This window comes from Oryzias latipes, chromosome 19 (genome assembly GCF_002234675.1).
Source record: "Oryzias latipes chromosome 19, ASM223467v1".
NCBI classification, from domain to species: domain Eukaryota; kingdom Metazoa; phylum Chordata; class Actinopteri; order Beloniformes; family Adrianichthyidae; genus Oryzias; species Oryzias latipes.
This window is the reverse complement of record NC_019877.2, coordinates 1,758,397-1,786,356: the sequence shown is the minus strand read 5'-3', so window position 1 is coordinate 1,786,356 and position 27,960 is coordinate 1,758,397. Positions and strand designations below refer to the sequence as shown.

The 27,960-nt window shown below is 42.3% G+C and overlaps 2 long non-coding RNA genes across 2 annotated transcripts; both read right to left on the bottom strand.

The window, feature by feature from the left end:
- Window positions 1-429: 429 nt before the first annotated feature.
- Window positions 430-21,341, bottom strand: LOC111946439. Its single transcript, XR_002872172.1, has 3 exons — window positions 21,182-21,341; window positions 21,052-21,116; window positions 430-861 (listed from the first exon to the last, which is right to left on the bottom strand). It is a non-coding gene; the product is annotated as an uncharacterized LOC111946439 (long non-coding RNA).
- Window positions 10,698-12,381, bottom strand: LOC111946440. The gene is made up of 2 exons (XR_002872173.1): window positions 12,291-12,381; window positions 10,698-10,771 (listed from the first exon to the last, which is right to left on the bottom strand). It is a non-coding gene; the product is annotated as an uncharacterized LOC111946440 (long non-coding RNA).
- Window positions 21,342-27,960: the final 6,619 nt, after the last annotated feature.

Sequence of the window (27,960 nt, the reverse complement as noted above, 5' to 3'; positions counted from 1 at the left end):
GGTAAATTTCAGCCGCTCTGCAGAAACTATGTCCGAGAAAACGACACTTTATATATTTTTGGCGAAAAATAATGAAAAGACTACTGGAAACGTTTAAAAAATTAATCAAAAGATGATCGAGGAGAGACTTTCATGTCTGTTTAAAGAAAATAAACATTTACTTTCCAATGGAAATACCTGCCAACACCAACGTTACACATAGATACAGACTGAATATTTACCATGGACCTGCATGGGTAAAAGGAAAACAGTCTAAAAATGTGACTTTCACACAGAACGGCATGAACTCTAACTGGTTTCACAGACGCTGAAATATTCTGCCTCTTCTCTGCTCTTTATGTGGCATTATGGTTTCCCCGGTGAATGCCGCCAGCAGAAATCTAAAACCAAAAACGCAGGACTCTCCGACACAGGAAACCGATACTGTGCTTTTAAAGAAAAAGACAACCTTTATTTGAAATTGTTAAAATTCCTATTCTAAAAGATACCCAAAAGAGTCACTAAACCAGCCCACAAGTCAGCTGCACCCAGCTGTGCGCTCTGTTGCAGTGCACCCGGCTCAATGCCACACCCCTTGCATCCAGTGGCCGTAGCCGACGCCAGTCCTAGGTGGTGGGACACTGGGCCTGGTTGTGCCTGGGGCGATGGAAGGCCAGAAGGGGGGACTCGCTCCAATAGCTGTTAATCCTGCTGTGTCACACCGCTCGCCAGTGCGTGGATGGACAGCAGTCACTGACACTCTGTATGGAGCACACACACACACGATCCCCAAAAATGCTGGCCGTGGCACCGCTCTTGGACCACGGTGCACCAGGTTGGGTAGAGCAGGGATGAAAACAATGGAAACCAAAACAGCGGCACCTACAAAATAAGTGTGAATTAACACAAATAACCAAGTATAACATGACACACACACACACACACACACACACACACACACACACACACACACACACACACACACACACACACACACACACACACACACACACACACACACACACACACACACACACACACACACACACACACACACACACACACACACACACACACACACACACGTACCTGTATTTCTTACCCCGTGAGGTCCCCTGACTAGGACCCTCCTGGTGGGATCCACCTTTTCTACAAGGTTTTCTGACATGGTTTTAACTGCTAAAATAATGTAATTTTTTTTCAAGGAGTGTTACCACTTCAAATACTGAAAACACTAATATGAAAAATAAACCTGAATTTTTGTTTCCCATGGGGACCTCCCATACAACAGTAGTTATTCTAACTTTGGTTAACAGCTCTGTAACTAAGGCAATTGGGATTGTAGTACTCATTTTACACTTCCTGACTAATAATGTCATTTACCAAACATGCAAGGCATCATTCACTGTCAAAATATGTAGTTTACCAATCTATAAAACTAAATAAACTGCTGTTGGACAGAACAAGGTTCCCTTTGACCTGTTAAATGTTCTATCACACATTTACTGCAGGGCTCTTGAACTCCAGGTTTGGACGGTTGACATCCTGTTTGTTTTCCAGATTTTCTTGTTCTACTTCCTATTGATCTACTGGGCCAGGTGAGTTCAGTCAATCAGAAGCAGGAGTTGGTGGAAAACAAAAGTTAGGGCTCCCCCTCGTTTTCCCTTTCCTACTTTTAACTGACTGGAATCACCGGAGCAGCGGACCAGAAGGGGGTAGAGCATAAAGATCTGGGAAACTAAAAGGATGACAGCCCTAAAGGCCTGGAGTTCCACAACGTTAACACAGATTTAACCAGAAAACAAAGACCTGTTGAACTCAAATTAAGTTCTTTATTAAAACAAAGTGACATTTGACCTGTCAAAAAATTACAAAATGAAATCAAGTGCTTCAGGGGAAAAAAAGGTCACCTTTGACCTATACAAATGTTTCAAATACAAATAAAGTGCTTCAGAAATTAAAAGGTCACCTTTGACCGATACACGTGCTTCAAATGAAAATTAAGTGCTTCCGAAAAAAAAGGTCACCAAGATAAATGAGTGCATGTTTCTGAAGCTTAAATTTGGAACTAAATTTACAAGCACTGGTTTAAAGTAAAGAAAACAAAATAAAGTTGAATCACATAATCATTCTTCTTCTTCTTCTTTCTCTTTCGGCTTTTCCCATCAGGGGTCGCCACAGCGAATCATCCTTTTCCACCTCACTCTATCATGAACATCTTCTACCCTAACATTAGCCAACTTCATGTCCTCTGTTAAGACATCCATGTATCTCCTCTTTGGCCGTCCTCTTGCCCTCCGGCCAGGCAGCTCCATCTCCAACATCCTTCTACCAATATATCCACTATCCCTCCTCTGAACATGTCCAAACCATCTCAGTCTGGCTTCTCTGACTTTGTCGCTAACACAGGCAACATGAGCCGTCCCTCTGATGTACTCGTTCCTTATCCTGTCTAACCTGGTCACTCCTAAGGAGAACCTCAACATCTTCATCTCTGCTACCTCCATCTCAGCCTCTTGTCTCTGTCTCACTGCTACCGTCTCTAACCCATAGAGCAGAGCTGGTCTCACCACTGTCTTGTACACCTTTCCTTTGAGTCTTGCTGACACTCTTCTGTCACACAACACTCCTGACACTTTCCTCCACCCGCTCCAACCTGCCTGCACTCGCCTCTTCACCTCTTTTCCACACTCCCCATCACACTGAACTGTTGACCCCAAGTACTTAAACTCGTGCACCTTCTTCACCTCAGTCCCCTGTAACCTAACGCTTCTACCTTGATCCCTCTCGTTCAGACACATGTATTCTGTCTTACTACGACTGACCTTCATACCTCTTCTTTCCAGAGCAAACCTCCACCTCTCTAGCTGTTCCTCCACCTGCTCTCTACTCTCACTGCAAATTACGATGTCATCCGCAAACATCATTGTCCAGGGAGATTCCTGTCTTACCTCGTCTGTCAGCCTGTCCATCAGCATAGCAAACAAAAAAGGACTCAAAGCTGATCCTTGGTGTAGTCCCACCTCCACCTTGAACTCCTCTGTCTGACCTACAGCACATCTCACCACCGTCATACTTCTCTCATACATGTCCTGAACTACTCTGACATACTTCTCTGCCACTCCAGACGACCTCATACAGTACCACAGCTCCTCCCTCGGCACCCTGTCATACGCCTTCTCTAAATCTACGAACACACAATGCAGCTCCTTCTGACCTTCTCTGTACTTTTCCATCAACATTCTCAAAGCAAAAATGGCATCAGTGGTGCTCTTACGGGGCATGAAACCATACTGCTGCTCACAGATCTCCACCTTCTTCCTAAGCCTGGCTTCCACTACTCTTTCCCACAGCTTCATTGTGTGGCTCATCAACTTTATTCCTCTATAGTTGCAGCAGTTCTGCATGTCACCCTTGTTTTTAAAGATCGGGACCAGAACGCTTCTCCTCCATTCCTCAGGCATCTTCTCACTCTCTAGATTCCTATTGAACAACCTCGTTAGAAATTCCACTGCTGTCTCTCCTAGGCACTTCCATACCTCCACAGGTACGTCATCAGGACCAACGGCCTTTCCGCTCTTCATCCTTTTCAGAGCCTTCCTAACCTCATCCTTTCCAATCTCTGCTACTTCCTGCTCCACAACAACCACATCTTCCTCCCTTCTTTCCCTGTCATTTTCCTCGTTCATCAGCTCCTCAAAATACTCCTTCCATCTTTTCTGTACACTCTCTTGGGTTGTTAGCACCTTTCCATCTCTGTCCTTAATCACCCTTATCTGTTGCACGTCCTTCCCATCTCTGTCTCTCTGTCTGGCTAGCCTGTACAAGTCCTTCTCTCCTTCCTTTGTGTCTAACCTGTCATAAAGCTCATCGTAAGCTTTCTGTTTGGCCTTTGCCACCTCTCTCTTCACTCTACGCTGCGCTTCCTTGTACTCCTGTCTACCTTCCTCAGTCCTTTCTACATCCCACTTCCTTTTAGCCAACCTCTTCCTCTGGACGCATTCCTGTACTTCCTCATTCCACCACCAAGTCTCTTTACCGTCTTTCCTCTTTCCAGATGACACACCTAGCACCTTCCTACCTGTTTCCCTGATAATCTCTGCTGTAGTTTCCCAGTCCTCTGGAAGCTCATCCTGACCACCCAGGACCTGCCTCAACTTCTGCCTAAATTCCTCACAAGTTTCTTCATTCTGTAGCTTCCACCACTTGGTTTTCTTTTCTGTTTTCCCTATCTTCTTCTTCCTGACCTCCAGAGTCATCTTACACACCACCATGCGGTGCTGTCTGGCTACACTCTCTCCTACTACCACTTTGCAGTCATTAACCTCTCTCAAATGACCTCGTCTACATAGGATGTAGTCCACCTGGGTACTCCTACCTCCACTTCTGTATGTCACTCTATGTTCCTCTCTCTTCTGGAAGTAAGTGTTGACTACAGCCATTTCCATCCTCTTCGCAAAGTCCACCACCATCTGTCCCTCCAGATTCCTTTCCTTCACACCAAACCTGCCCATCACCTCCTCATCACCTCTGTTGCCCTCACCAACATGTCCATTAAAGTCTGCTCCAATAACAACTCTCTCTCCTCTGGGGATACTCTCTATGACCTCATCCAACTCACTCCAGAATCTCTCCTTCACTTCTAACTCACAGCCAACCTGTGGCGCATACCCACTGACTACATTCACCATCACCCCTTCGATTTCTAACTTTAGGCTCATCATCCTGTCTGAGGCTCTTTTCACCTCTAGAACACTGTTTACAAACTCCCCCTTCAGAATCACTCCTACCCCGTTTCTCTTCCTATCAACACCATGATAGAACAGTTTGTATCCTCCTCCAATACTACGTGCCTTGCTGCCCTTCCACCTTGTCTCCTGCACACACAGTACATCTACCTTCCTTCTCTCCATCATGTCTGCCAGCTCTCTGCCTTTCCCTGTCATTGTGCCAACGTTAAGAGTCCCTATTCTCAAACCTATGTTCCTGCCTTTTCCCTTCTCTCTCTGGCAACGGACCCTTCTGCCTCCCCTCTTTCTTCCACCAACAGTAGTCAAATTTCCACCGACACCCTGTAGGTTAACAGCATCGGTGGCGGTCGTTGTTAACCCGGGCCTCGACCGATCCGGTATGTCTAAAGTGTTGTGGATGATTCGCATGGTTATTTTGGCAATTTTTACGCCGGATGCCCTTCCTGACGCAACCCTCTCTATTTATCCGGGCTTGGGACCGGCACAGAAGTTACTGACTTGCAACCCCTGTGGCTAGATAATAATCATTCTAACTAACAAAAACTAACGTCTTTTTGAACTTTCCCGCCTCAGTGCTGTGATTTTGTTCCTTACAAAAAACTTGACCGCCTGCCATGTTCGTCCTTCCAGCTCCCTCGGCGAAGCTTCTATGCAGGAAAGACATTCCTTTTTTCCTGGTACCCTCCCACCTTCAATGCAGTTTCCTAAAAGTTTTTCCACTGCTCGGCACTCCGCTGAAGACCAGGTCCTTTTTTTTTTATGCTCCTTAGAAAAAGAAAGGAAAAAATGTTATTGGTCACCAACATACAAGACGTGATTAGACCAGATTCAAAGTAATGAGCATTTCTTATTTACAAAAACTAAGGAGATGCAACGATATATATCAAAAGCTCATCAAAACATCTGACTACCTGTAACAGCGTTAACCAAATGTCAGATGTTCATTAGAAAAGAAAGCCCACAGAAATAGATTTTCTTATCTTGTGTTGAGAGAAGGAAATAAAGTATCAGAGCCACGTTGCTGGTGTGGTTAGAAATGATTCTGTATTGTGCAAAGTTACCCGTCTCAGCAGTATCGATGCCTTAGTCTCTCTGCTGTGTAGAAACTTTGGGCTCTGTTTTGGAAAACATTTTTATTAAAAACCCAACAATGAACCACACAACCTCACATTAAAAATTGAAAGCTGATATAAGACAATTTCATGAAGCTCAAGTCTTTCAATGTTGGCAGTGAGATGTTTCAAAGTCTGATTTAGACAGTTTTGATGACATGTACCTCTTGCGCACAATTATTAGTAACATTTTATCTTTGGACTACATATGCTATGAAGCAAGAAATGTAATAAAAAATAATACCCCCGCCCCTCCCTTAAAAATGTTTGTTAGAACATAGTTTGTGCCATTTTTAAGAAACTCTTAAAAGTGTAACATGTAGGAAGCATACCTGTTTGTAAGGGTCGCTTCTTAGACTTTTAGAGTTTTCACTGTCGTGTCCGTTCTTCAGTCTTCTAAGTCCTGTTCATTGTACCAATATGGTTATTTTAAAATGACAATCATACACTTTTTGTCTTCCCTGCATAGAAAAAAATGTCAATATTAAAGACCCATGCCCTAATGGCACATACACAACAGCCGTGGAAGCACTGTGAAGCAGCTCTTCAAGTCCAGCTTCAACTACAGTCAGGACCATAAATATTTGGACAGAGACATTCTTTCTAATTTTGTTTCTGTACATTACCACACTGAATTTTAAATAAAACAACTCAGATGCCTTTGAAGTGCAGACTTTCAGCTTTTATTCCATAGGTTGAACAAAATGATTGCATGAAAATGTGAAAAACTAAAGCATTTTTTAAACACAATCCCTTCTAGGTCAATGCCGCCAAACTGATTGTGCGGCGTTTCATAATACAGATAGACAACGACCCAAAACATACAGCCAAGGCAACTCAGGAGTTTATTAAAGCAAAGAAGTGGAATATTCTTGAATGGCCAAGTCAGTCACCTGATCTTAACCCAATTGAGCGGCATTTCACTTGTTGAAAACTAAACTTCAGACAGAAAGGCCCACAAACAAACAGCAACTGCAAGCCGCTGCAGTAAAGGCCTGGCAGAGCATTAGGAATGTGAAAACACAGCATCTGGTGATGTCCATGAGTTCAAGACTTCAGGCTGTCATTGCCAACCAATGACCATTTTGTTTTCAGTTATTTCATTTGTCCAATTACTTACGAGCCCATGAAATGATGGGGTGGTGTTTAAAAAAATACTTTAGTTTTTCACATTTTTCTGCAATCTTTTTATTCAACCCATGGAATAAAAGCTGAAAGTCTGCCTTTCAATGGCATCTGAGTTGTTTTATTTCAAATTCACTGTGGTAATGTACAGAAACTAAATTAGAAAGAATGTGTCTCTGTCCAAATATTTATGGTCCTGACTGTACATTTTTTCTTTCATAGTAGTAGGTTTAGCTTTCTGTCAGAATTGACAAAGCCTTTTGGATAAGAGGTGAAATGTTTTCTAACTTTAAAAATTAAGTCCAGATGACAGCCCCTAAACCTACTACTATGACAGGGGTGGGCAAACTACGGCCCGCGAGCTGGATCCGGCCCGCGTCCATCTTTAGCTCATTATTTCTGAGCGATCATGCTGCCTTTTTTAAACAGCGCACCCTGTTCTGTGTGCTGATTGGCTGGAGACCTTGTCAGTCAATCTCCCCAGTCCGTGCCGCGACTCCTGTACAGAAACGCGCTGCTCTCAGATCTACAGAAATCTTCGTTCGCGATCAGATCTTTGTTTTCATTCATAGATCCTGGACCGAATTTCTATGAAGGTTTAAGAATTTAAACAAGAGAAAAGGGTGAAAATGTTCATGTCTGTCTGAGAAAAGGGTATTTATGCAGTGAGGAGTTTTACTACCATAAATTTAAAACGTCTAATCATTCTCCGTGGATTTCACCGTTCACGGTTATTTTTACAACGAAACTCCTGCAATAAACGAGGGAACTCTGTACTGGTGAAAGGGTAACACAGATATATGCGTAGCTGCAGCAGAAGACAGAGAAATTTGCTTTTTCAGTATTACTGGATGAGAAACAGACAGCGCAGCTGCGTAAACTATGAGACGTAAGATGAGCTCAAAGTCTCTGCGGAATTATGACGAGAGGGTCCATCATTTATTTATTTTTTATTTTTTTTAAATGTCAGTATATTTTTCCTGAATTTTTGTCTTTGAAAATCATAGATAGTGTTGTTTGGTCATGGTTTTATTTCATAAATAATGTTATTTATTTTCTTAAAAGGATCATGAATGAATGAAACTTTATTCATACAACACTTTACAACTCCTTGAAGGTACCAAAAGGCTTCACAAAAACATAGAGATCTAAAATGGGAACAAAAGTTTTAAACTAAAAACTCTAGAATATTCTGTTTTAGAATATAATTTCAATCCAAATGTTTTCATCTACATTCCATGCTATATCATTTTCACTCCACGCATCTGCTCCTCGTCCGGCCCTTCTATCCAATTTTAGAACCCAATGTGGCCCACGAGTTAAAATAATTGCCCACCCCTGTACTATGATGTGGAAATGGAATCAACCTGGATAAATGAGAGTCTTCATAGACATGCATTCTTTTTCTTTTGTCAATATCATTAAAAGTGCTCTCCTAATTATGATTGTGCAGTTTTTAGCCAAGATCCAAAAGCTGTGTTGCTTTTGTAGGACATATTTTAAGACCATAGGCAGTGGTTCATTAGAAATACAATACTGGGCTTCCTTCCCCTCCCTGTCACAGATAGCCCTTTGTGTAAGCACGAGCTTATACCCTCATGCTAATATTAGTGGGGCAAAAATAATGACAAGCAATTTTGGATCAATCCTGCCAGACAGTATTTGAGCCAGATTTTAGCTATCAGGGCAAGATGGAGCTCCCCTGTGTGCGACATCACACTACTCTACTAGGTTTAGGTGTTAGGTATTGTTTCCTGACTTTTTTTAAATTTTATTTCATAAATAGTGTTATTTGTTTTGTTTTGTCTTTAAAGCAAAATAGATTTAGTGATTTTGGCTAAAATCGTCAATTTCATTATTAAAACTCAACTAGGAACGCTTGTATAAAAAGATTAAATTTAGATGGGGGGGGGGTGTAGTACCAGATTCACTGTCTTCACTCCTTGACTCCATTTGATGTTTTGTTGAAGATGTTGAAGTCCCTGTAAAAACAGAATAGAACAAGTGTTAGAGTTTAGAAGGCCGTCTGTATCAGAGTCCTCATCAGCTGATGGCTGGTTCCTATAGGATCTCGAGGATCCTATTGAAATAGAACATTTATTTGTCAATATTAGAAGTGAAACACAAGGAAAAAAATTATGAGGTTGACCCACATCCAGCTGAACACCAAGATGAATTGCCCTCTGTCTCTGAGACGTCACTGACTGCAAATTCTGACACTTTCTCTAAAACACATAAAGTCAACATACACTGTTAATCACAAATTGTGTGTTTGAGTGTATGTTCTTTACCATTTGGATTTATCTCAATTTGATCCATGTTCATCCCCTTGAACTATGAGAGACGGCCTTGTTCCATGGCAACTAGAACTTTGCTGACTTTGGCCAACTGCATCGTTCCTTCTGGTAATTTGTAGTATTGTCTGTGCCTCACAGATTATGCAGTGCACGTAGTCACTTGATTTTCCAGGGTTAGACGACTGCTGACCTGGAATCAGTGTTCCTGTCCCTGATTTAAGAACTTCATTATTGTGAGCCCGGTTCCCCTTGTTTCTTATAAGGTCCAAATGCAATTTCCTTTCCTTAGATTTGAGAGGAAAACTTATGGCTTTTGCCACATCAAACTCAGAGCTGTGCTTTCTGACCAAATGTCTTGCCATTTTATAGCAACTAACAGGACAATAAAGACAGTAATGTTGTTTATTGTAGACCAGGGGTGCTCATTACGTCGATCGCGATCTACCGGTCGATCTTCAAGGACATGACGGTAGATCGCGGGACAGAGGAGATAAAAAAAAAAAAAGTACTTCTGAAAAAATCCACCAGCCAATCAAAATCGTCACAGAGAAGTACAGGACTTGATTGACATGCAGAACGGCCAATCGGACATCCTCTGAAGCATACGTCGCTGCAGACGTGTTTAAAAACACTGAGCGCAAACTCTGTCAGAGAGTTGCTCTCTGCCCCGCGTCACGTCAAGATCCCAGCAAAAGACCGCTTTGCACAAGAGGAGTGTTTATTAAAGCCGCCCCGCGTGTCTCCTCCTGCTATCGGCTCTGCAGTTCTCGGCCGATAAATACGAGCTCATAAGGAAGCTGTTTTGTTCGAGGCGCGCGCTAGAAGGGCCTTTGAAACGCCATGATCCTCCCCCCATTGCACGGTTCACAGCAGAGCATGACATACGATGGTCACTGCTTCCTGTCTTTGTAATAAAACGCCTCATCTGTCAATACAAAAGTATCTTTGTGTACTCTCACTGTGTAGTTTTTAATCATCAGTACATAAACAATAATGTTACTAATAAACATAAGTAACAAACATTTACTAATAATATTTTATATATATATATATATATATATATATATATATATATATATATATATATATATATATATATTTTATAAGTAAATCTTCAAGACATTGTCGATTCAAAAGTAGCTCACATGCCAAAAAAGTGTGAGCACCCCTGTTGTAGACTCTGCCACCATTTCCTTTTTTTTCAGTTTCAATACAGAAACCTTTTCCGAGGTCAAGGATGGCTCCTCATCTTCTGAGTGATTACAGTCGTCAGAAGGGGTGTGTCTCTGCTTTTGTTTTTTTTTTTTTACTTCTGAGCTTTCCCTCGCCTCTTTCTTTTAGATGGAATTTTTGTTGGAAAATCTATTGATTTGTCAGAACTACTTTGTTGCATCTTTGGTGGGAGGTACTCATCGTCTTTGTCATCACCTGTTGTTTCTATGCAGCTTGAGGGGACGTCTGACAGATCTTGAACCATGGCATGCTTGGTAAAGTAGTCTTTAGTGAGCTGGAGAAAAGAAACAAGTTTTTCATTTTAAATTGTAATACACTACTTTGTAAATAATATTTTATAAAAGTTAAGAGTTCAGTCTAAAGCAGGGGTGGGCAAACTGCAGCCCGCTGGCTGGATCCAGCCCGCCTCCATGTTTGGTCCGGCCCATTGAACAATATCAGAGACCCATGTTTTTTTTTTTTTTATCTGCCCATTTTATCAAGACGTGACATTTTCTTCCCTCCTTCTGCAGTCTGAGCTCCAACCTGAAAACCTCTAAAAATCTCTGTCAAATAGAGCAGAAGACAGTCTTCCCTTTCTACGTCACAGTTCATCTTTCCCAGTTTAGCTCATTCTTTTAGATCGATTATGCTGCTTTTCTTCAACACCCTGTTCTGTGTCCTGATTGGCTGAAGACCCTGTCAGTCAATCTCCTTCATGTCTCCTGTACAGAAAGGCGGAGCTCTTTAGATCTACAGAAATTTTTGTTTTCATTCTAAGATCCTGGACCTAATTTCTATGAAGGTTTGAGAATTTAAACAAGAGAAAAGGTGAAAATGTTCATGACTGTCTGAGAAAAGTGTATTAAGGCAGCGATAAGTTTTACTGCCATAAAACAAACGTCTGTAAGTAATCAAACTCCGTGGATCTCCCAGATTACGGTTATTTTCAGAACCTAACTCCTGCATTAAACGAGGAACTCTGTACTGGTGAAAAGGTAACACGGATATATGATTAGCTGCAGCAGAAGACAGAGAAATTTGCCTTTTTACTAGATAAAAAAAGGGCGTGCAGGACACAGCTGCTCAGTTTTAGCGCAAACTATGACACATGTGAGGAGCTGCAGCTTCAAAGTCTCAGCGGTACGAAGACGGGAGAGGATTCACTATTCATTGTTTTTTTCTTTTTAATGTATCAGCATATTGTTTCCTGACTTTTTGTCTTTGAAAATCACAGAGAGAGTAATTTGGTTATTTCTATTTCATAAATAGTGTTATTTGTTGTATTAAAAGGATCATGAATTAATAAAACTTTACTATAGGGCTTCACAATAAAACTAAGATAAAAGAAGTTCAAAGTTTTAAAGAAAAAGACTTATAGTGGCCCTCACAAGAAAAGGTTTGGGGGCTCCGCTTTATCATCCATGTGGTGTTTGAATGTGTTTTTTTTTTCGTTCTTACGAACATTCGAAAACCACATGAATGGAGCATTTCTCTGAGTCTTCACAAAATACATCAAGCTGTTAGTGTAATTGGCTCTAATGTTTTAACCTAAAAACTCTAAAATGTTGTAAAATATAATTTTGCTTGAAAAGTGCTTTCATCCAGATTCCATGTTATTTCATTCTCACTCCTCGCATCTGCTCCTGGTCCGGCTCTTCTATCAAACTTTAGAACCCAATGTGGCCCTCGAGTCAGAAAGTTTGTCCACCCCTGGTCTAAGGCAAAGTTTGATGCTAAAGATTCTGAGCCCTAGTGATAAAAACATTGACAAATGTATTTGATATTGGCTGGATTCCATCATAAATACTTACAAATACACTGTCTGTTCTTGTTAGGGGAGGAACCTCTGGCTCATCTGCATCTGACTGTTCTCGTTGGACACAGGCAGAGGTGTTGGTGTCTGGTTCCAATTCCTTGAAAGATTATTTTTACTTTTTAAAATTAAAAAGGTACAAATTAAAACTGCACAAGTTTAATCACATGTTGGATTTAATTTTTCAATAAATTAAATATCTACATTTTAAGATATTTAACTGATTTATGAATTAAAACTCTACAAGTTAAATCTTTGCAGTTTTACTTTAAACCATATTTTTTATTTTTTTCCCCCACCCAAGGCATTTAGCAGGCTATTTATTTATGGCTAGCAGGAATTTCATAACAGCTAGCATAGGGCAAAAAACACTGTTCTTTTTGACACTTACCCAGCTATTCCCAACAGAATCTTCTCTTTCTGGGATGTCTGAAGATCCAACCAAGGAGCTGCAGCTTTCAGTGGATACGGAGGGCTATAAAGGGGACACAAATGACTTTACTCGTTTACATCAGTTTAGCAGAAATGTGCTAACCAATGCTTTCACATCTAATAGATATTACATTATTAAAAAGGAGATGATAAATTATTTTGCAATTTGATTTTTTTAAACATCTTGTTACAAAGAAGAAAACTACAATAAATAAGTATTTTGATCCCAATGAATAGTATACTGAAAACAGCGGCAAAAAAAAACTTTACCTGCACAGGTGGATGTTTGGTCTTCAGGCCCTCTGTGTACCTCTTCTGGCACCTTTTGTTACGCTCCCTAAGCATCATCAGATGCTTTTTAAACTTGAGGGTTCTTCTAAGAATCAAACACAGAAAGGTTGTTTAATTAAACACTCAGATGAAAGACAGACTCAGCTAAAAAAATGTCCTTACTAATGTACTATTATATAAACACAGTTTACTATACACCATTATCTTAATGATGACACAGCAGTGGGTCTGTGCAGATGAGGTTCACAAACTGAACATTAGCTTTGGACCTTCCTGAGTTTTTGATTTAAAGTATTTAGACACATGCTCAGTACTAAATGTTCTCAATTATTTACTACTCCACCATGAACCAACCAGGAAGCAAAAGTATAAAAACATGTAAGCGGGACTCGAGTTTTAAACAAAAGACATGATCAAAATATTACTAAATTTTGGAACCAGAAATACTTTTTAAAGTCACTTGATTAACATACAACAGGGCACCATTGCGTCATACATTTTTTGTTTAGCTCTAAAGAACAAGACCACAAAATACTGAGCTGATCCTGGTTTTAAAACAAATAACCAAAGTAAATCAAATTGGTAAGCATTTTCAAATGAAAAAAAAATACATAAACACTGTCAAAATGGTTACAGATTTTAAAAAGTTAAATTTAAGACTTTAAGACCTTTTAAAGATCATTTTAAAAGATAAACTTTGATATTTTTCTTATTTTCATCAAGAGGAAAAAATGAGATCCTTTAACTATTCTAGTTTTACCCTCTCGGGTTAATGCGGGACAGTGAGACTGGGTCACGTGACTCAGACGGAGCTCCTGCAGCGGGAGCTTTGATCCCGGTACGAAGAATATCTAAACGATGTAATGATCCCAGACATGCAGACGTGACTACAGATGCTTTTGTAGGAGCATCAAGATTATCAACACACTTTTGCACAAAAACGGCAACAGCAAATTTGCCGCAGCGTGAAGGAAGGGGGGGGGGGGGGTCAAGTCCCAGGATTTAAGATAAAAATAACACATTTAAGGCCACACTTCAATAAATTAAATTTAAAACGTCTTTAGGATCTGTAACAGCCTCCCTTAAATCATTTGTAAAGCTAGCTTCCCCACAAGCACATGCTGCGTTAGCTTCAAAGGACCGAGCTAGCTAGCATCGCCATGTGCTCGGCTCTCGAGCATTTTCACCGGAGAAAAGCATGCCTAGACAGACTAAATATGTCTCAAAGTCATTTAGTGTCTGTTTTTAAAAAGTTTTGCTGGGACTTACCTAGATTCCATGAAAAATCGTTCCCGTTCTGAGACTCCAGTGGGTTAGCTGTCTGAACTGCTGCCTGAGCTGAGAGGGAGACGATGCACCTGAGGAGCTGAACGGGTGTGGCTTTGCTCTGCTCACCCTTCTCTCAGTCTTGGTGGGGGAGGGGGATAGTCACGGTGGGAACCCGAAAAGTCAGGAACTGGCAACTATTTAATATATGGGTGCCTCAGCTTTACTACAGCACCTATATTCACTTGTGTAATCATTAAAAAGTTTGTTTTGTTTATAAATAAATGCAGAAATCAAACTTAAATAATCTCACAGGGAAGAATTCATGTGTTATGCCAGCTACTAAGGTGGGGGGTAAAATGAAAGAGTAATTAAGAACCCTAATTTACACAGAAAATCCTACGTTTTTGCAAAGAGAAAATAGGATATTAAATTAAATAAGCAGATAAACAAGATTAATACATCTTTCATTATAATAAAAGTGTAAAAATCAATTTATTTGATTATCACAATGTTAAGCACTGCAACTGTATATAATACACAAGTTGCTTTTACCCAAGCAAATTCATAGTGCTTTTATTTTGGTAACTTAAAATATATAAAGGGCACAGTCAACATTGTTTGATTTCCAAAACAAAATATTCTTCTATAAGAAATAATAAAAATGGTAAGAAGTAAAATGGAAGGATTGTTGCTTAACCAATAAGGTCCTAAAAGGCTGGTTGAGGTAATAAATTCTGTTTATTTTCAACATTGCTTAATATAGTTTCTTACTTTTAAACGGTTCAGGAGCCTGAACGGTGCTTCAAAAATAAAGGAAAATAAAAACATAAATTCTTTCCAGGAAACAAAAAAAGTGTGATGATGAGGCAGCATGACAGGATGAAGGAGAGTGCTTTAATGTGCCTAAGATGCTTTATTTACGTGACAGTCTGCACTTTGACCGGCTTTGCCAACAGCATTTTGGATGATGCTCCGTGCATTTGCTGGTCAGAGGCTCTGCTCCACCCGTTCTTATCCCCAATTTGTGTTTTTATTTGATACTGGCAGCAACATGGCATAGAGTTTCGGTTCGGTATGTATCCATCCATCCATCCATCAATCCAGGGTCACGAGGGCAGGAGTCTAAGCAAAGATGCCCAGACAAAGAGCTCACTTCCTCCAGCTCCTCTGGGGGGACCCTGCGGCATTGAGAAGTAATCTCTCCAACGTGTCCTGGGTCTTCCCCGGGGCCTCCGCCCAGTGATTCATGTCCGGAACACCTCCCCAGGGAGGCGTCCAGGAAGCATTCGGACTACACGCATGAGCCACCTCAACTGGCTTCCTTCAATCAATCAATCAATCTTACACTCCGATCTTCCCTCACTCGTAAACAAGACCCCAAGATATTTAAACTCCTCCACCTGGGGCAGCGACACTCCACCCACCGAGAGATGGCAAACTACCTTTCTCCGGTCGAGATCTATGGCTTTAGGTTTGGCGGTGCTGACCCTCATCCCAGCCGCTTCACACTTGGCCACAAACCACCCCAATGCATGCTGTAGGTCCTGGCACGATGAAACCAACAGGACAACATCATGTGCACAGAGCAGAGAGGAAATCCTGTGGTCCCCAAACCACCCTACTAATAATGTGTTGTTGCAATGGTAGGATGGGTTTGGTGCCCATCCTAAGTAAAAATTAAAGCAGCAACCAGCGTTGTATAGCGTTGTATAGCAGACGCAATCTGCCTTCCACGCCCAACTCTAAGCACAACCGCCGCTCTTACCGCCCTCCCCAGCCTCACCGCCCTCACCACCCACCTTTGATCAAGGCTAGTCAAAGCTGCATATGCTAATTATGCTAACTATACTAGCTATGCCAATATGGCTAAAAGTGCTAGCATTGCGATCACCATCATAAAACTCTAAGAAAAACACATTGCTCAAAATGCTAATTATGCTAACTAAGCTAGCTACGCTAATGTGGCAAAAAGTGCAAGCATAGCGATCAGCACCATCACCTCTGTCTTAAAAACACATTGCTCAAAATGTTAATTAAGCTAACAATGCCAGTTATGCTAATGTGGCTAAAAGGGCTAGCATTGATATCAGCATCATCAACTCTCTCTGAAAAACACATTGCTCAAAATGCTAATTATGCTAGCTATGCTAGTTATGCTAATGTGGCTAAAAGTGCTAGCTTACGGATCAGTATCATCAACTGACTCAGAAAAAGACATTGATCCATTGGTGAGAGCTATATGTCATCACATGATTAAAAAAATACATGTTTTTCAAAATGGCGGCTTTTCTGTTGATTTTATCTCCATAGCAACCCTTTAATGATTTGGTGGCCTCGGGAAGACGAACATTTCGACGTCAGTTTCAGACTAATCTTTTTGTGTGTGAAATACACGATTTTCGGCCCATTAATTTTTTTGACGGGGTTGCTGGCCGTGATGTCATCGTCTTCGGGGGATGACGTTCACTGTGGTCAACGTGGTGCATGTCTCTCAAACAGGCTGCTTCTCACTGAGATCTTTTCATTGTTTGGTGGGGTGTAGAGCCACACCATCACAGCTGCCCAAAGAGGCTCGGTGCCAACTAGCGGTCGGAGGCTTAACCCTTGTGCTATCTTAGATGACCCCACCCTTACATTGACCTCTACTCCCTACCATGACAAAGGTGGATAAAGGTGGAAAGATTTCATGTAATCCATGGACACCAGTGAAGATCACAAATCATTGAAGAAAAAAGGTCCAGAGCACTGTCTAGTGGGTCTAGATGACCCAACTCCCAATGTTAAAGTGCCTAGGATAGCACAAGGGTTACGTGGAAAACAAGAGTTAGACGCTGCAGGACGCTCATAAATAATTAAATAATTATCAGCCTGACAGCATTTAAAATCGATACAAATATCGCAGAATCTCCACCAGTCTTACTGCTTTTGGGAAGAGACCGTTCCTCAGTCTTGTGGTAATGCTCTTGATGCTCTGTCACAACCTGCCTGAGAAGAGCAGGGAGAACAGAGGGTTCAAGGGCTGACTGGGGTCTTTCAGGATGCAGGAGGCTCGTTTCCTGCATCCAGCTTTGTAGATCTCAGTTGTGGACTGCTGGTGAAACCACAGTCCTCTGCACAGCTTTAGCCAGCCGTTGCAGAGCTTTTCTCTCTGCCACAGAACAGTTGCCATGCCACACAGTGATGGAGGAGGTCAGGACACTCTCCACTATGCACATATTGGTGGTCAGGACTAAGATTCTAATCACAGCACGTTTGAGCCTAATCAGGAAATAGAGGCGCTGATGTGCCTTCTTCACCAGGCAGGATGGGTAGGTGCTCCAGGTGAGGTCGTTGGAGATGTGCACACCCAAATACCTGAGGCTAAAAACCACTTCCACCTCAGCCCCACCGATGTAAAGAGGAGGAGGAGGAGGATGTCTGTCCTTCCTGAAGTCCACGATCATCTCCTTGGTCTTCTTCACATTGATGCAGAGGTTGTTGTCTCTGCACCAGCCCTCCTAATGCTCCACCTCCTCCCTGTAGTTGGACTCATCGTTGTTGGTGATTCGTCCAAGTATAGATGTGTTATCTACAAACTTCTCAATCAGACTGCTGGAGTGACTTGCTGTGAAGTCATGCGTGAGCAAGGTGAACAGGAAGGGGCTTAGCACACAGCCCTGTGGGAGGCCCTTGCTGAGGGTGATCGGGGGGGGGGGGGGGGTGTCACAGATCTTCACAGACTATGGTCTTTCAGGAAGTCCAAGACCCAGTTGCAAAGAGTGAAGCACAGTCCTATGTGTGCAGTTTATGGATGAGGGTATTTGGGATGATTATGTTGAAGGCTGATGTGAACTCCACAAAGGGCAGGCAAACACACAAGTTCTTATTCTCTAGGTGGGTGAATATTGTGTGGACCACAGAGGGGATGACATCTTGTGTGAATCGGTTTGACCTGTATGCATATTGGTGCAGGTCCTTGGTAACACCAATGGATTCTGTGATGTGGGTCGTGAACAGTTTTTCAAAACATTTTATGACTATTGGAGCAAGGATCACTGGCCAATAGTCCGTCAGACCTGTCACTGAGGATGTTTTGGAGTTTGGGATGATCGTTACGGTCTTCAGGCAGGTAGGGAACACTGCCTGCTTCAGGGGGGTGTTAGAAATGTCTGTTAGCACCTCTGTGAGCTGGTGTCTGTCAGGACCCGTCCAGTGATGTTGTCAGGTCCAGAAGCTTTGTGAAGATTGATCTTCTGGATGGTCTTCCTCACTTCTGCGGGTGTCACACTGGAAGGCTCTCCACTCTTCAGGGTTGGAGTCCTCAAAGCTCAAAGCAGCAGTACAAAAGGTTAAGTGCTTCTTGTAGAAAGGGGTCTTCGGAACAACTCTGGTGTTGTAGTCTGTGATGCACTTAATGCCCTTCCACATACTACGGGGATTATTGGACGTAAAATGTTGCTGGATCCTCTGAGGGTATGCTTGGCCCTGTTCACCCCAGCGTGCAGATCCCTTCTCACTACTCTGAGTGCAACCTTGTCACCAGACTGGAATGCAGCATTCCTGTTTTTCAGTAGAGACTGCACTTCTGCGTTCAGCCAGGGTTTCTGGTTGGGATAGTACGTTACAGTCATGGTGCTGGTGAAGTTCTCCATGCACTTCCTGATGTACCTGAGGACACCTGATGTATAATCCTCCAGGTGCTCCTCCACCTAGTGCAAAGCTGCCTTCTGAAGACCTGCCAGTCTGTGTCTTGGTCAGCTGGGGCAGTCTCATTGGGCTACACTGTGATGGTCCTCTGTGTTGGTGCCTGGTGTCTGGGGAAAGGGCAGTAAGCAGGAACCAGCACGATTGCAATGTGGTCGGAGAAGCCCAAATGAGGATGGGGACAGCTCTGTGTGCATCTTTTTTGTTGATGTTGACACAGTCCAGAGTGTTATTTCCCATGCTGGTGGAACTTGAACAAAGTGTCTGTCAGGTTTACATGGTTTAAGTCTCCTGCAACCACATAAAATGCCTCCGGGTGCTTATGCTGGAGCGAGCTGATATTGTTGTGGAGCTCTGGCAGTTTGTCGTTAGCATAAGCATTAGCATTATGCTAATGCTAATGCATTAGGAGGGATGGTGTTCTGTACCTACACAAAAAACCCTTTTTGGATGGATATTAACAAAATGCCTTCTGTTAGGGGAAAAAAACACCTTTAGTGTTTAAGTTAAATTCAAATTTTGAACCCAGGCTTTGGTCACTGGTTCAAATGGGCCTGTGGGGGAAAAATCCATCCAAAAACATTTTGAGAATTGCTGTTTTCTTTCAAAATGGGGTAACTGTGTACGTCTTCCTGATTTTTCTTCCAAGGAGTTTGGGGATGAAAAATATCTAGGGGTTTCTGTGCACCCACATTTTTAACATGTTGTACAGGGGTTCGCAAACTGGGAGACGTCTGTTTTGCCACAATCAGACATATATTTTTGAAACTGTGAACCCTGGAACTTCTGTTTTTCAGGTATTTGGAGCTGCCCCCTTGGGCCAATATTGTTTAAAAACAGGAGAGAATTCACATGAGAGCCCCTCATGGGGTGCTTAATAAGTTCACCAAATTTTAGATTGCTTGTTTGACTGGTTAGATAGTTAGCTTTAGCATCATGCTAGCAACAAACAACAAAGTTATTTTGCATCAGGGGGATGAATGATACATCATAGTCAAAGATGGGCTTTGTTGGTCAAAGGGAAGCATTTTTAATCTTGATTTCACACTTGAATTGGAGTAGGCCGAAACAAGCGTACAGGGGGGTACCGGAACAATGCTTTGACCTGGGGGGCTGAAACTTCTTGCATTACATCAGGCTGTTACCCTAATGCACCATCCAGAGTTTGGAGTCTCTTGCATAAACTGGGCCACCAAGGGAGACGTAAACATTTACAATAAGCTCATCCTAGATTTTCCTGATGAGGTGTTTTCTTTAATTTCTCAGATCTGCTTAGAGTGAGAACTACCAAACTTACCAGTATTGGTTAAAACCTTGTCCTTAGCTACTGTACAAAGTGTGATGCTCCTACGATCACATTTCCCCTCACAAGACCCCAAAAGGTGTTGTTTCAGGACTAGGCCTCAAGCCTCACTTTTTTACCTTTGACATTTGAGTAGAAATTGCCAGGTTATCCTGGCTTTAAAAATGACACAAGTTGTTTCAACTAAGTATATCTGTTTGACAATACAAATATTGTCACTGTCCAAAAGTAATTTCAACATTTGTAATCATAAAATATGATATTAAAAAAGTACACACTTTGTCAGGAAAATGTCCCCATTAGTCCAACTTCACACACTGCTATACCCTCTCTGACCACTAGGGTGTCATGGTGAAACACACCTTGTCATGAAAAGTCATCTCCAGGGGACCGATTTTACTTTGCAAAAAAAACAGCACTAGGCATATCAGGAGGCTTTTTTCTATTGATTCCAATGCTTGTGCCTGTGGGGACCGAGCTTCGGTCCCCACGGAAAAAATTGGTACCCACGAGGTGGGTGAAATTTCAGGTCCCGGATCCCACAAGGGTAGAAATACAAACGCGCACACACACACACACACACACACACACACACACACACACACACACACACACACACACACACACACACACACACACACACACACACACACACACACACACACACACACACACACACACACACACACACACACACACACACACACACACACACACACACACACACACACACACACACACACACACACACACACACACACACACACACACACACACACACCTGCTCCCGCAGCTCAAGAGGACTCTGCACAGGAGTTGCATGAGCGGCCAAACACTGCCTGCGATCTACACAGTGATAACAATAAGAATGGTGCGGCAGCAACTTGGAGGTGAACAACGCACAAACCTACCCGGCTATGGTTAGGGCCCTACACACAGCCAAAGGCTGCTGCACCTTCCACCTGGAAGCAGCAGGTCTCTGCCTGAAGCTCTACTGACAGGCTTTTATCAGCCCTCTGCTAATGAAGCAGCTGGTGTGCCAGGTGATCTCAATCAAGTGGCCCTCTGCCTGCCACATTTATATATAAATATATAGACCTAAACTTGTAATAAATAAACAATAAATCTGTGGTTTTTGGAGGTTTGTTTCTGCTGCAGCTTCATTTATTGGGGTGTTTTTTGAACACACTTTAGAAGATTTTCCTGCTAAGATGCATTTTCAGGATTATTTTCAGAATTAATCTAGATCCATACCTCTATTTCTCCCATTTTTGAAAGTTGAACCAGCAATTTGGACTGAAAGTAAGTGTGCGTCCCGTGGAAAAGTATATCTTACTATAGGAAGATGCAGGCAGAGTCAGGGTAAACCAGGATGGTTAGCTTTCACCTGTGAAGTTTAAGGTTTGTTCTCCTCCAGGGGTTAAAGTTCTAGCTCCTTCATTGTGTTTAGAATTCTGCTTTTCTTATTTTGCAGAATTAAAATAAAAATCATTTACTGAGACGTCCGTTTGTCCGGAGCCAAAAGCAGCAAATCTCCACTAAATGCAGGTGCTTCAAATCCTCAGAAAGGCTCTTGTTGGTGTCACAGCGTCAGATCATGAGGTATTTGGCCTAAACGTTGGGGATTCCTGCTCTTTGCTTCGGGCCAGACACATTTTTCCACACCAAGCTCCACATCCACAGGCACAGAAAGATTAGCGCGGCGCTTCCTAGCAGCCAAAACCTTCCTGCCCCCCTCCCTTCTGCTGGACCACCCAGCTTTTTTACCAGCTTGTGTTAACCTGATCAAATAATCAGCTTCTTCATTAACAGCCTTCTGTCCAAAGGACTTCTGGGAATTTTAATGAAAAAATATTGGTCTTCTTGGGTCGGGAAAAGGGAGAGTTTGCAGCAATTTAATCCGTCTAGAATGTTTTTTTCTTTCTTTGAGCGGGGGTCTGTGGTTTGTGCCCCCCATCAGTCAGGCTTCCAGCACCTAAAAGTGAGGCTGGTCTGGAAACAGATGGACGTCCACAGTGGTGTTCAGACGGGTGGGATAATTCACGGCTGAACATGGGGGGGAAACGGGATCTTTTACCAGGTTTTCATGTGTCAAGTGTTGAAGAACAATTTAAGGATGGAGTTTTACTTCAAGCCTCAGATCTTTGCTGTTTTTTCTGCCCGACATTAAGGCAGAAATTCGATCCACAGCGCCCGTCTCCGTCTCCTCCACTTTATTTCCCTTCAGCGTTCCCCTCCTTCCATCTTTCTGCTCGGATAAGCGGGTCTGTAAATCCCAGCCGGGCCTCATCTGTCCATCACATCCATTCAAAGCCTCGTCCATGACGGCACAAACGTTGGCTCGTCTCCCCGCGAAGCTGCCAGGAACCCCGCCAACGCGGCGTTTTCAACTCCTCTTCTTGTCCGTCTTGTTTCTGGCTCTTATTATTCTGGATAAGTGGATGATAGGTGGGGGGGGGGTCAGATCTTTCCTACATGCTTTACAGAGCCGATGTCAGAGAGGATGTAGAACATGTCAGGATTTGTCCCGGGTCAGAACCTTTCCCCTTTTAAATACGGCTTATTTGACGCAAAACAAGACATTCACGTACACCGATGGGCGTTTTTAAAGTCAAGAAGACAGAGTTCCTCTACTTTGTTTATTTTCAGATCAGTTCATGATTTAAAATCTTTAATATAGTTGATTTATATTTGTATTTTTAATGGCACTGTCTTCTTTTGCTTACGTTTATTGCTGAATTGCTTGAAGTCCATCTGACAGGATGGAGGACTTCTAAATATCATTAAACGTCGTAAAAATGGAAATAGGTTTCCGACAGACAACACATTTGTGATGATTGTATTCTGGTTCAAGAACTGTTGGAGAGAAATAAAAATATCGTTAGGGTTGTAAAGAAAAAGGAAGAACTGAATCGAAAAGCTGTTTGCAGCGTTTACACTTGTAGATATCTACTGGACATCAACTCTACTTTGTTGTCAGTCTATTCAAGATCTCTACTGTTAGACGTCTACCACACATCTACCTGTAGCTGTCTGATCTCGGGATCTTTTTAGATTTCTATGAGATAACTTTAAAAAAAAAGTTTACTGGATGAAAAAAATAAGCTTTTTAAATGTTACATTCATCTTCAGAACCTACTGAGTCCCTTTTAGGGGTCATGGGGTCGCTGCAGCCAACCGCAGCTACTGTTGGGCAAAGGTGGCGTTCGCCCTGAGCAGGTCGCCAGTCTGCTGCATGGACACACACTCACATGCACATCTGACGAGCCTGAAGAAAAAAAAACAACCCACGTGCACGAGGAGGACATGCAAACGCCACACAGAAAAAAAAACCCAGCTGGGATTTGAACCAGGGCCCTCTCACTGTGATCAGTGCTAACCACTACACCACAGTGCAGCCTTTTTGTACACAGATGACTATTCCACACTCAGAGTATTAGCAAACATTTCTGCTAAAATCTACCTGGGGTTAAAGGTCATGGAAACGTTCATCCAAACGTGAACAGCATGTTCGTTCAGAACAGTTCTTCATTTTTCAATAATCTGACAACTTCAGACATTTAAAACAAATAAAAAGCTCCCAAAATCCCAATGCAGAAGCAACAGAAGAAGCCTCTGCTAAATATTTACACATATTTCAGACAAGTCTTCTTTGAACCGACACTTTCACTGAATGATCCTGCTGTTCACACGCCATCAGGTCCTTGTTTTGCATATTGGATGGTGTTGTCTGCATCTCTTCTGGATACTGTCTTCCATTACATTATCAAAAGTTTAAAAGGTGGCTTCTAAAGAGCACTAAACCAACAATAAAGCACCCTCTAAATTACTGGTTGAATACTAAAAAGCATCCATTGTTTTCCTGTTTCTCTTTCTTCTTTCTAGTATCTTTCACCATTTTTTGGCGCCTAACTCCTTCTATAATTTTTCCACTATTTTAAGCATTAAAATGTTTGTTCAGCCCTTTCAGCTTTTTCCAGCTTTGACCTTTGGTCCTTCACATCCTTGAACTTTTCAAGATATTCCAGGATTTTTGCCTCCATTGAAATCCATGGTATGTGAATCCTTGGTGCAGAAGTTCGCTGGTTCACAAACTTGTCTATTCTTTTTATGGTGCCGTTTTCAATTTATTTATGGTCAACTTTGATCATTTCTTTCTTTCTTTTTTCATTTAGCAACACGGCATTCCACCCTGCATTTTCTTCTGGAAATGCAGCTCCTTCTAGTTCTTCATATTTTTTTTTCAATTAACCTGTTTGATCAAGCCTAATGAGAAAATTGCAGCTTCTCTACAACGTGCAAGGAAAGTCGTCTGAACAACGACGTGCAATACACCTCTATGAAAGCAGAGGCTTTGTGCCCGGCGGGGCCTGGATTGACCTTCTTCTGGTTGAAGTGGGCTGGAGACACAAACTGCAACAACGGTTCATGAAAGTGTTTGTCTGGAAGCTTTTGTGAAAGCTTCTGGAGTGTCTGGACCTCAGCTGACTGCTCTTCAGAGCGAGGCATATCGTTTCTACTCATCTGAGCAGGATGTGGTCGTCTCCATGAGGATATTAATGAGGAGTGGTGTGTTTGGCGATTAGCAGAGCAGACGGACCATCATGTCTGCTGTTTGTGAACAGATTCCTGTTTAGTCTGCAATTAAAAGATGGGGCTTATATTTCCGTGTGCTCCGTCCGAAGATGGAAACTTCAGATGGAGACTTTAACATCAGGAGAGCTCAGCGCCATGTGTGCATGTCGTGTCCATCTGCCATGACCTCACCGCAACATTCAAGCTTCATTTTATCACCAGATTCCACCCACAACATTTGTTGACTGACAAGCAGATCCTCCAGCTGCGGCGTGTGAGTTTTCCCCCCATAACTGCCCCGGGACGCACAGCTGAGCCCCCGGCGGGCGCTCGCGTTTCACAGCGTAACAAGTCGTCTCTTCTGGCTGTGGAGGAAATTCAAGCCGAGCTCCTTCCAGATGTCCAGGCTTTGTTTCACCGCGCGTGTGACCGTGTTCCCCGACTTAGAGCCCCCATTATTTCATTTAATCCCCATTTTTCCCCCCCCTCCGCCCGTCAAAAGAGGAACGACGGGAAACAGATGAGCCGTCTGCATGGAGACGCTCCACAAGAACTCCTGCCGCTCTGCTGAAACTATGTCCTAGAAGACGCCACACGTTTTTAGATCTTGACTATCATCATAGTTTTTATGTTTTTATCATTTGAAAATAGATGAGGTGATCAGAGGGAGGCTTTAAGAAACCCCCCCTCATTCATTCATCTTCAGAATCTGCCGAATCCCCTTTTGGGGTCACAAGGTTGCCGGATCCAACCCAGCTACTGTTGGGTGTGGGTGGGGTAGACAGTCGTAGGGCCACACAGTCACACCTAAAGGACAATTTAGAGCCACAAACGACCCTATGAAGCATGTTTTCTGGACCGGACTGCCTGGAGAAAACCCACATGGAGAACATGCAAACTCTACATGCTGGGATTTGAACCAGCATCTTCTTGTTGTTAGGCTAACCACTACACCACTGTGCAGTGCAGAAACACGGGACATCTTTGAACTGGCTTCAATCACTGCTTTGCAACAAAAACTGTAGTCCATTTGAATAAAAAGATCCTCAACTGCAGTAAACTGAAAATCCATCATTGAAATGTTTCACAGATGAAAAGATAATCCAGCAAAAATAAAATACGATAATAACTGGTCTTCAAAGTAATCCTTTCAATAAATATAAACCTCAGTATAAAGTCTCTGGATGGAAAACAGAAAGGACTCAAATGTTCATTTGTGACATTTAGCAAACATCAGCAATAAATTCCACAAAGTTGGACGGCTCTCAACGCTCGACATGAGAAAACGAAGGAACATAAAACAGAAAAGCTCCAAAAACTGGATCCAATTAAACTCACTGAAGAGAATTCATGCAGGAAATGTCCCGGCCCAAACCAAACGGCTCCAGCCCCCACCAGAGAGTGGACGTCTGTTCCTGGTCCACACGTCCAACTTCAGCTGCCGTTGAAAAGTTTGAAACAAACACTGAAAATCCTAAAAGGAGATCCACGCCTGAGCCACGCCCCTTCCTACCAATCAACCACAGGAAACAGGAAGTATGTTTTTACACAAACTATTATATTTTCAAACAAAAAGAAGCGTTTCTCCTATTCTCTTCTCTACTGCCAGATGTGTCACACTTCAAATGTAGCTAAAACCACCCATCCATCCACTAGGACGCAGTTATCCAACCATCCAACCATTCCTGGATCCGGTGTTCTCCATTCAAACAAATGATAACGTTGGAACAGAACCGTCCACCAACAGGCCTCGTCCGTTTACCACACAGACAGGAAGCTCAGACCTTTACCAAATAATGCCCGTTTGCTTTGGATCAAACCAAAGCTGCACAGGGACCACCGGTAAACAGAACTGTTGGCAGCCGGCTCTGTTATTCCATTCTTGTGCCGTGAAACGAGGCAGGAAAAAAAACATTTTTGACATTATCCATGTCTGCTGATCATGTGGGATCTCTGTCTTTGTTTTTGCTCGTTAGAAGAGGTTTTTATTTTTGTTTTTCAGAAGCTTTTCATGGTATTAGAGCTACTTTTGGTTTTCTCATTGTGATGGCAGCATACCCTGCCACACCCACAAACAACATGGCGGTAACCTCCCTTCAGCATTGCACACTTTCTTTTTAATTTTATTATTTCAGATTCTCTATTCTTGAATAAATGCACACATTTCTTTGAGTTAAAATATACATTCATTATCTATTTTCAATCATTTCTAGCACATGGACACTTATTTAGTTTACTTATTTTGGTTTGTTTAATTAATGTCACCTGTTTTTGAGTTGCCAGTGCTGAGGGGGCTACTGGTCTCTACGGGTGTGGCTGAGGTTCTGCTCCTGGAGCTGTGCTGTGAGGACTGGCAAAGGAGGAGCTCAAGTCTTCACAGCCTTTAAATACTCCAGCCAGGCAATTAGGAAGGCACCATCTACTGAAGCCTCCAGGGGAGAAACTAATGGACTTATTTAATGTTTATTTGCTTTGCTTCTGTTGTTCGTTATTCATTTTGTTTCACTTTTGATGATTTTTCTCTTCCACTAAGAGACCAAGTTTTGTGTTTAGTCTTGTCTTTAGTCTTTGTTAAATGTTTGTCTATTCATGTTAGTTCCCCCCCCATGTTTCTCAAGTGGTCTGATCAGCCACTATATATGTTCCCCTGTTGTGTCTTTGGTGAGGTCAGTTTGTTTCTGTTACTTGGTCTGTTCAGTTAGTTAAGTTAAAGTTATTGCCTGAGTTAATTATGTTTCTGTTGACCTCTTTTACGGGCCCAGTTTGTTCATCTTTTTACATTTTTTGAGAAAAATTAAAAATTTCATTTTTGATAAACTTCTGTTGTCCTCTTTGGCCGCTTGATCCCTCACACTCATTCATTGCTGTTTATTTTTGCAGGTCAGAGCAAACTGAATCCTTCAGATGATGCTTTTCTGATGCTAACAGGCTGGAAGTAGGAACCAGGACCAAAAGTGTGGTGAACAGTAAAAAGGTTAAAGACCGACATGCGTTTGTAGCCACCCCCTAGTGGTCAAGTAAGGAATTGTAGGTTTTGTCAACATTTATGTCTTTGCGAAGTCGTAGTCGTCCTTCAATCCTACCGTCTAGCATCTAAAAAAATCATCTAATGATG